This window comes from Rousettus aegyptiacus, unplaced genomic scaffold, assembly GCF_014176215.1.
Source record: "Rousettus aegyptiacus isolate mRouAeg1 unplaced genomic scaffold, mRouAeg1.p scaffold_m13_p_10, whole genome shotgun sequence".
In the NCBI taxonomy this organism is placed as follows: Eukaryota; Metazoa; Chordata; class Mammalia; order Chiroptera; family Pteropodidae; genus Rousettus; species Rousettus aegyptiacus.
In genome coordinates, this window is record NW_023416285.1 from 83,945,484 (window position 1) to 83,953,962 (window position 8,479).

The 8,479-nt window shown below is 41.3% G+C and overlaps 1 long non-coding RNA gene and 1 pseudogene across 2 annotated transcripts; both read right to left on the reverse strand.

Annotated features, from left to right (window-relative positions):
* Nucleotides 1-1,509: 1,509 nt before the first annotated feature.
* On the reverse strand, nucleotides 1,510-1,628 carry LOC118609078 (annotated as a pseudogene).
* Nucleotides 1,629-6,193: 4,565 nt separating this feature from the next.
* LOC118608693 lies at nucleotides 6,194-8,275 on the reverse strand. Of its 2 annotated transcripts, XR_004953135.1 has the most exons (4): nucleotides 8,165-8,275; nucleotides 7,619-7,774; nucleotides 6,987-7,143; nucleotides 6,194-6,594 (listed from the first exon to the last, which is right to left on the reverse strand). It is a non-coding gene; the product is annotated as an uncharacterized LOC118608693 (long non-coding RNA). The 2 variants fall into 2 exon arrangements; XR_004953134.1 differs by having other exon boundaries at nucleotides 6,524-7,143.
* Between the last annotated feature and the right edge of the window lie 204 nt (nucleotides 8,276-8,479).

Genomic DNA, 8,479 nt, shown 5'->3' on the forward strand with positions numbered 1-8,479 from the left:
GAGCAAGACATGATCACTTTTTAAATTAAATTTATTGAGGTGACATTGGTTATTAAATTGTATAGGTTTAAGTGTACCATTCAATAATACATCATTTGTATATTGCATTGTGTGTTCACCAAAGTTAAGTCTCCTGTCACCATATATTTGACCCCGTTTACCCTTATCTACCTCTCCCCAACCCCCTTTCCTTCTGGTAACCACTACACTGTTGTCCTTGTTCATAAGTCTCTGTCACGTTCATTTGTTGCTTTCAGTTTTATATCCTAATATAAGTGAAATTGTATGTTCTCAACTTTTTCCACCTGTCTTATTTCACTTAGTATGATAATCTCAGGATCCATCCATGTTATCACAAATGGCAGTACTTCATCTTTTCTTATGGCTGAGTAATATTCCATAGTATATATGCATCATATCTTCTTTATCCAGTCATCTATTGAAGGATATTGGTCTTGGCCACCATGCATGATGCTGCTATGAACATCAGGGTGCATATATCTTTATGGGTAAATGTTTTCAAATTTTAGGGGTAAATACCCAGGAAGAGGGATTGCTGGGTCATATGGTAATTCTATTCTTAATTTTTTGAGGACCCTCCATACTGTTTTTCATAGCAGTTGAACCAATTTACATTCCCACCAGCAGTGTGTGAGGGTTCCCTTTTCCCCACAACTTCTCCAACACTTGTTATTACTTGTCCTCTTGATTATACCCATTCTAACAGGCGAGAGGTGATATATTGTGGTTTTGATTTGCATTTCACTAATAGCCAGTAAAGTTGAGCATCCTTTCATATGTTTGTTGGCCATTTGTATGTCTTCTTGGGAGAAGTGTCTGTTCAGGTCCTCTGCCCATTTTTTAAGTGAATTGATTGGTGTTTTTTATTGCTGAGTTGTATGAGTTCTTTGTATATTTTGGATATTAGGCCCTAACCAGAGGTGTTGTTTACAAATATCTTCTCCCATTCAGATGGCTGCCGCTTTGTCTTGTCCGTGGTTTCTTTTGCTGTGCAGAAACTTTTTAGCTTGATATAGTCCTATTTATTTATTTATTTATTTATTTATTTATTTATTTATTTATTTTTGCTTTTACTTTTCTTCTCTTTGAGGTCCAATTCATAAAATCCTCTCTAAATCCAAGGTCCATGAATCTAGTAACTATGTTTTCTTCTGTGCAATTTATCGTTTTAGGTTTTATATTCAGGTCTTTGGTTCACTTAGAGTTGATTTTGGTGTGTGGTGATAGATAGCAGTCTAGGTTCATTCTTTTGAACGTGGCTTTCCAGTTTTCCCAGCACCATTTATCAAAGAAGTTTTCCTATCTGTTGTTTTTGGCTCCTTTAGGACATGAGCATTTCTCATGCTGCCTCAACTCCTCATTGCTGAGGACAAGTTATGGGAAGCGCTGTGGAGAGGTGGGAGCTCTCTTGAGCCTCTATTCACAGAAGATAAACTTTATTTTGGGTGCAATACTTCTAAGAATACCGGGTCCTCCATTACTTTTTTTTTTTTAAAGCACCTGTTATTCCAAGGTGGTCTCCCATCCAAGTACTAACCAGGCCCAACCCTGCTTAGCTTCCAAGATCAGACAAGATCGGGCATGTTCAGGGTGGCGTGGCCGTAGCCTCCATCATTCTTAACCTGGTTTGTAAGGCAGCTATTCCGGGCTAGGAGAGGGACGCTAGGAGGACCTCAGGCTATTGCCCCCTGTCTACCAAGTACTTAGCACTTAGAGCAGGGGTGTCACCCGTGAAAATGGCTGCTATTGTTCCCACTCCCAGCTCCAGAAACTTGGCTCAGAGATTTTGCCTTGAGAGAGAAACAAATCATAAAACAGATCATTTCTTTCCAAAGGAATTGGCTTCATCTGCAACAGAGCATAGAGAAGTTCAAGCCAAAGGGAGCTCTCAAGAACAGCGGATGTTGTGGTCAGAAGCAATTGGAGGAGGTTTGTGGATTTGGTGAAGATAGAGATTAAACTGTAGACTGGCTTACTTTTTGAAGAGAGCCGAGGAGGGAGGTGGCTGGGAGGACTCCTCCTGGGGTCAGAACAAATATCAAGCAGCGACATTCAGGAACGTTTTTTTTAAGGGACCCTGGCTGTAATTGGTTTTGCCTGTAGAGCAATTTATGCCTGTAGGATACTGTGGAAAATAATGAAGCAATTAATCAGCCAGCAGTAGTGGAACCGAAGAGCTGGGAGCGGTAAAGAGAGAGAAGACTAAAGCCCTACCCAACCCACTGTCATCCTGGGTGGCTGGATATATCTAACTCCCTGCTTCCCCGAGGAGCAACATCAGAAGCTTCACACTGTGTGTGGGAGGTGGAGGAGGGACAGGGAGGTGGAGGTGGGAAGAGGGGGAGTGAAACACCCCCAAAGTAAGCCAGCCGGTCACTAAAACGCAAAACAAGCAAATAGTAATAACAAGCTTTGGGGCGGGGGAGGAGGAAAGTACCCATAGTTGCTACAGTATGTCCAGTTTCCAACAAAAAAAAAAAATGACAAAACATGCAAATAAACAGGAAAGTATGACCAATATACTGGGCAGACAGTGGAAACAGCCTGTGAGAGCAAACAGATGGTGGAATTAACAGAAAAGAACTTCAAAGTTGCCATAATAAATCTGTTCGAAGAATTAAAGGAAACCATGGCTAAAGAAGTAAAGAAAGATATAATGATAATGTCACATGAAATAGAGAATACCGATAAAAAGATAGACACCAAATAGATTACTATATGAATGAATGAATGAATGAATGAATGTAGACTTTTTGCAGTAGGTCACCCCTAACATCTGCAGATACTAAGATAAAAGTAAAAATGGAGGCCTGTCTACCAGGTGTTTTATCCTCACTCTTTGAAAAATGTACCTTATAATGACTCAGACTCTTGAGGTATAAGTAAACAACAGTTCCAAGCTCTATCTCCCAGCTTTTCTCCAAGAGCTGCTTTTGGCCACTGGAAGCACATGTGTCCTCAGACCCAGGACAGAAGCCTGTGCACGCCCTGGAGATGGGCTCAGAGCCATTTGTTTGAACAGAAATCTCTGGGTTTCTGGCACCCCAGAGCATGGTCTAGTGAGAACAGTAGTTCTTAAACTTGAGCAGACAACAACCAAGAGGACTGTTAAAACACTGATCGCTGGTCCTGCCCCTCAGAGTTTTGATTCAGTAGCTCTAAATTAGGGTCTAAGAATTTGCATTTCTAACAAACTCCTAGGTGACGTGATGCTGCTGTTCTGGAAACCACATTCTGAGAACCACTGAGCTAGGGACGAGAAGGGCCAGGGGCTCTGGGTGGGCACAGCGCCATTGCCCTTCTGGGAGGGCTTCAGCTGGAGGATGGGCAGAGCAGAGCCTTCTTAAGCACAGGACCCTCTTGTCCAATGCTTCTTGGCAGCACAGAATATATACCAGGCAGCCTGGGAGATTGCAGGAGATAATGCATAATGGGGTGCCGGCACCTCTGAATGCAGCATTCTTCAACCCCGCAGTTCAATCATTTGATCAAGAGACGAACTTTACTCCAAGTGCCAGGGGGCACAAGGATGCTCTCATTCTTTCTGTCACCAGTCATGGGACAGCACAGCAGCAGGGTCAACTGAGGTTCCACTGAGAACAGGGATTACTTTGTTCACTTCGAAAAATGCTAACTAAAAATGCTTAAGTTATTCAAGCACAGAATCTTTTTCTGGACTATCATCTATTAACATCACATGCAAATATTTTGGGAACCATGTTACTGCCCTGTTCTAATGAGATGTTCAACGTCCTCATTCAGCAGACTAATAAAAAGGTAACCAAGTAATCAAACAAGACTTACTTTCTTACTTTCCCTAACCCAGGCTTAAGAGTTGTCAAAGGACTAAGCTGTGAGCAACAGAAGGAAAAGCAAATGACATGGTGAAATTGCAGTGTCCACGGTCTGTCCCTAAAAGTGGAGGAGTGGTTCTGCAGGCATTCGAATAAATGCCACCCTGGCTAATTGAATTTTTCACCCAACAAGTTGATTTTATGATCTAATCTATAGCTGTAGTCTTACTTTACATCGGACTCGTAGAAGCAGGAGTAAGCTAGTTTTTTTGTTTTTGTTTTTGTTTTGTTTTGTTTTTTAAGTTCATGCATTTTTTCAACAGGATTGCCATGTCGAAGGTCTGAAGACACCATCACAAAAGAGCTGCGATAAGCTAGTCAGCCTCAGTGGGCCCCTACTTCACCCACAATAGACTTTTGCATCGTGAACTTCTCTTTCTTCCGTTTGTCAGGAGGTCACCGTTAGCCTTATTTTCCAGAGCAAGAGCCAGCACACTGAGAAAGTGACTTTCTCAAGGCCACAAAATATGCCCTCACCTGGCCCCTGGATGACCGTCTCTCCCAGGCCTCGGGCGGAGCAACTTGGAGGTCAGGGGTGCCGGAAGATGAAGGGTTAATGGGCAGTGTAGTTTCTTGAAATAAAACCCCCTGAATTCGCTCAAGGACATCCTTTAAATTCCTTTCCTCCAGCACTTTGTTTGCAAGCCCATAAATAGCTCCTCTTCAAACACGGACTGAAAGCCCAACCTAATAAAAGAAGCAAAACTGTTTCTGGGCTGAAGGCTTATTGTATTTGCGCAGGTCAGAGCAATAGTGTTCACTGTGATCTCAGTTTAAATAAAAGGCAAAGAATCCGAGTACAGCCATCTCGTTCTTGAGATTCCCATAAAATGGGGCCATTTTTCTTCCCCCACTGCCACTGCACGTTGAGGACTAGAAGGCTGCCTGTTCTCCAACAAGTACAGACTGAAATTCTCAGATGCCCTGGTTGTAACAGCGAAGGAATAGTTAGGGGACACTTGAGCTAAGAATTAGAAAAAGAAAGTGTCTCCTGCTTTGTTGTTGGAACTTGCCTGAGACCACTAGCAAACAGTGATGGCCGTAGATGACAGAGGGAAGGGACCTTCCTGTAGGTTGCTGTCTAAGAACAGACCACATGCTGTGTTTTCATGCTGACTTATAACTACAAGAGCTGCTTACATGTCCTCTGATTCAGTCCTCTAGTTTTACACATTTAAACCTGGAGCTTTTGAGAGATTTGCCTTAGGTAGGTAGTAGGTAGGCAGGTGGTAGATAGGTAGGTAGGTAGGAGGAGATGTGTTAAGAAGTAGATAAGTAGAAAGTGTGAAGGCAGGTATGTAGGTAGATAGGAAATATGGAGGGAGGTTGGTAGAAGGTAGATAGGTAGGAAACAGGTAGTTAAGTAGGTAGAGAATAGGTAGGTAGGTAGGAAGGAAGTAGGGAGGGAGGGAGATAGTAGGTAGGTAGGGACTCTACCGGGAACCAGGTCACCTCATCTGGCTATAGCTAGACATCTTTATATACACACAAAGAAATCAGTCAAAGATTTAGACCATGTACGGAAACTTCTCAATCCATTCTTAAAAGAGCAAAGTGGATCTCTGAGGTGAATGGTGAAACTGTGAAAAAGAATGTCAGAGAGACTGCAGACAGAGCCCTAAATAAGTGACTTGCCAGTAACTCTTGTAATATTGTCTCTTTCCTCAATGTTCCTCAAATTTTACATTCACAAAAAAGCAAAATCAAGTGATTTTTATGACTTTTTCCAATAGTTTATGAGTATCTCAGGTTCCCTGCTGCTTTATTCTAGGCTCTTGTTCATATTACCAGTGTCTCTTGCCCGTGACGCAGCATGAAGCGAATGTGGACACAGCAAGTTGCTAACACTGGTGAAAAAGAAACACCACTCGGTAGATTACCGAATTAATTAAAAGAAAAAGAGGCTGGGACACTGCCCTGCTGAAAAAAAAAAAAAAAAAAGCAACACATCCTCCGATGTCTTGTCTTGTGGCAGCAGTAGGCACAGATGGCCTGTTAGAGACAAAAACTTCTATGCAGCAAGAAGAGTCGCCTTCGGAAATACAGCTTCCATTATTTCAGGAGGGCGTTTAAGGACACTGATTCTTGGCTTCTGGACCTTGCAGGGCAGAATTAGCCTGTCTGCCTAGTGCTGACGTCCACTAGAGGGAGTCAGGGGCCTTCTGTGGATATCTAAGGGGTGGGGGTGGAGGGGTACAAAAAAAGTTCCCAAAATCATCTGAATTACAAACGGAACGATGGCAGCTGTGAGATGATTATGCGCTGGATGGAAGTGTCACTTCTGCCTCGGACACGTCTTTCTTTAGAAAACGCTTAATTCATGGATTTAGCTCTTCCTTCAAAGCACAATCGTTGAGGAACACTATATGGTGGGAACAGTGGCCATCAACACACACAGAGGGGCCAGCCTTCCTTCTCTTTTGAAATGATGTTATGGGAAGTAGAAGCTAGGGAGCCCGTGACCTTGATTTACCAGTGGGAAACTGGTCAGCTTGAAACTCACCTTCATCTCACCTGAGTGATAACTGAAGCATGTATAAGCAGTCAACAGCATCTCCTCCATCTAGCTCTGCCTCTGGCCACACTCAAAGGTAGTTGTTAACCTTAGAGGCCGGCACATCAAGCAAGAGAGCCTTCTCCCTTAAAAATGATAACTTCTTCCTATAACCAATTCCTGCAGTTTAGTGTTAAGACATTTCGTGGAATCTTTAAGAATCCCCTATTAAAACATCACAAATATGTGGGGGAAAAGTATGTTAGAGTATTATTTACAAAAGCATAATCAGAAAGAGACTAGCTGTTTCATACCAAGGGAAGACTAGAATAAATTATGATGAAACTGCCGGATATAATATGATGACTCCTTTAAAATTATGTTTTAATTTTAATAACATGAGAAATGATTTAAAAAGTGTTGAGTAAAATATCGCATATTGTAGATCTGACACAGAAAGTGATCTTGTTTTTACTTTTAAAAAAAAAGAACAAAAACACCAAAAAGGTTAGGACCAATATCTTTGAAAGGGAAAGTTACACGTGGACTTACATTTTCCGTCTTATTTTTTGTGTTTTCCAAAAAAAAAAAAAAAACTTGTTAAATCGAATACTTACTAATTTTATCATCAGAAAGAATTCGTTTTATACAGCTGAGAAAAGTGACAGCTTGCTTTTTCGTGATGGTCAAAAAGAGAGATTTAAACTGCAAACGAAGCACGAGGGACGGCTGAGCGGAGAGTGCAGGGGTAGGCGCATGGAGAGTGGGCGGGGCCTGAGGGACAGAAAGGACAATTCAGAAATGAGTGGTGATAGGACGCTAAGGACTCAGCCCCAGGATCAAAAACCAGAAGAAGAAAATCAAAGAATGACAATATTATTGAAAACATTGCTCAGTGAAAAAAAGCCCTTTTAATAAGGCACAAATTCATATACGGTCTTTAGGATCTTTGCTTTGATGGCTTTGCAAGGCAGAGAAAATAGGAAAATTCTTTACCATTTAAAATTTAATTTTTACTCTGCTTAGTTCAATTCGCATCGATTGTGAACGTCCCAAATAATGTTGAATACGTTCTAACTGGTTTTCTGTACTTCGTAGAATTTATTTGGTCATCTGCAAATGTCTGTGAATAGGTGTGTTTTACACATAGAAAGACATTTGCATTATATACCATGGAATGAATGAAAATATTTGGCAAAGAAGAAAGGGAACATTACTTGGTAAAGTGATATTAGCAGAAAATTACTACCTGGATGAATGAGCATTTCAAATGGGCTGCTGTTTGAAAGAAAGCTTAGAGGTGTCTTGTCCAGGTGCAGGAAGTTCTTCTTAGAGCTAATTTCTTTCCAAGACCTTGGTTAGCCTATGGGGAGTCCAGAGAGGCAGCATCCATATGGAGAATAGTCTGGGAAGAAAGAGGCAAGAAAATTAGAAACTTGCAAATAATACCTAGGATTTTGCAATTGAGCAAACAACATTTGTACCAGCAACTTTAACATGTATATTCTACCTGCCTGTAAGGGAGGAGAACAGGTTATCAGGGTCTGAAATAAAGGGAAAGGGAAAGGAAAGATTATCAAAATTGGGGGGATAAATAAAAGATTTATCAGTGGACAAACCAGCGAAGCTCAAGAGTTTAAGTAATCAAAGATTATAAGTGAGCAACACACACACAGAAAGTTGGAGAAGTAAAAACAAGAGTTCTGTCATGTCAGAAGGCCCAACAGCTTAATAAGAATTTAGTTCCGTTCAATGATGAATCATGAAATCATTCTCCCTGTTATCCTCATATTACCTTCAAGTCACGGCCCACACTGTGGGGGAAAAGGAAACCATGAAATTGATCATTTCGGCCATGTGGACTAATCTCCAGACTTTGAACTTATAAATGTTCCTATGTCACTCTCCAACTTTCTTATCTCTTTGTGGTGGATCTTGTTGATCTGCCTAGACCTGAAATTGTAAATGATTAACTGCTGGAAACTAAATGTCTAAGCCTTTTGGCAGTTTCCCCAAATAGATACTTTCCCTCCACAGCCAATATTGTACTGTTTCATTTCGTTTTGTTTTCAGAGAAACTTTTCTTTCAAACTGTTAGATTGGTCCCTTC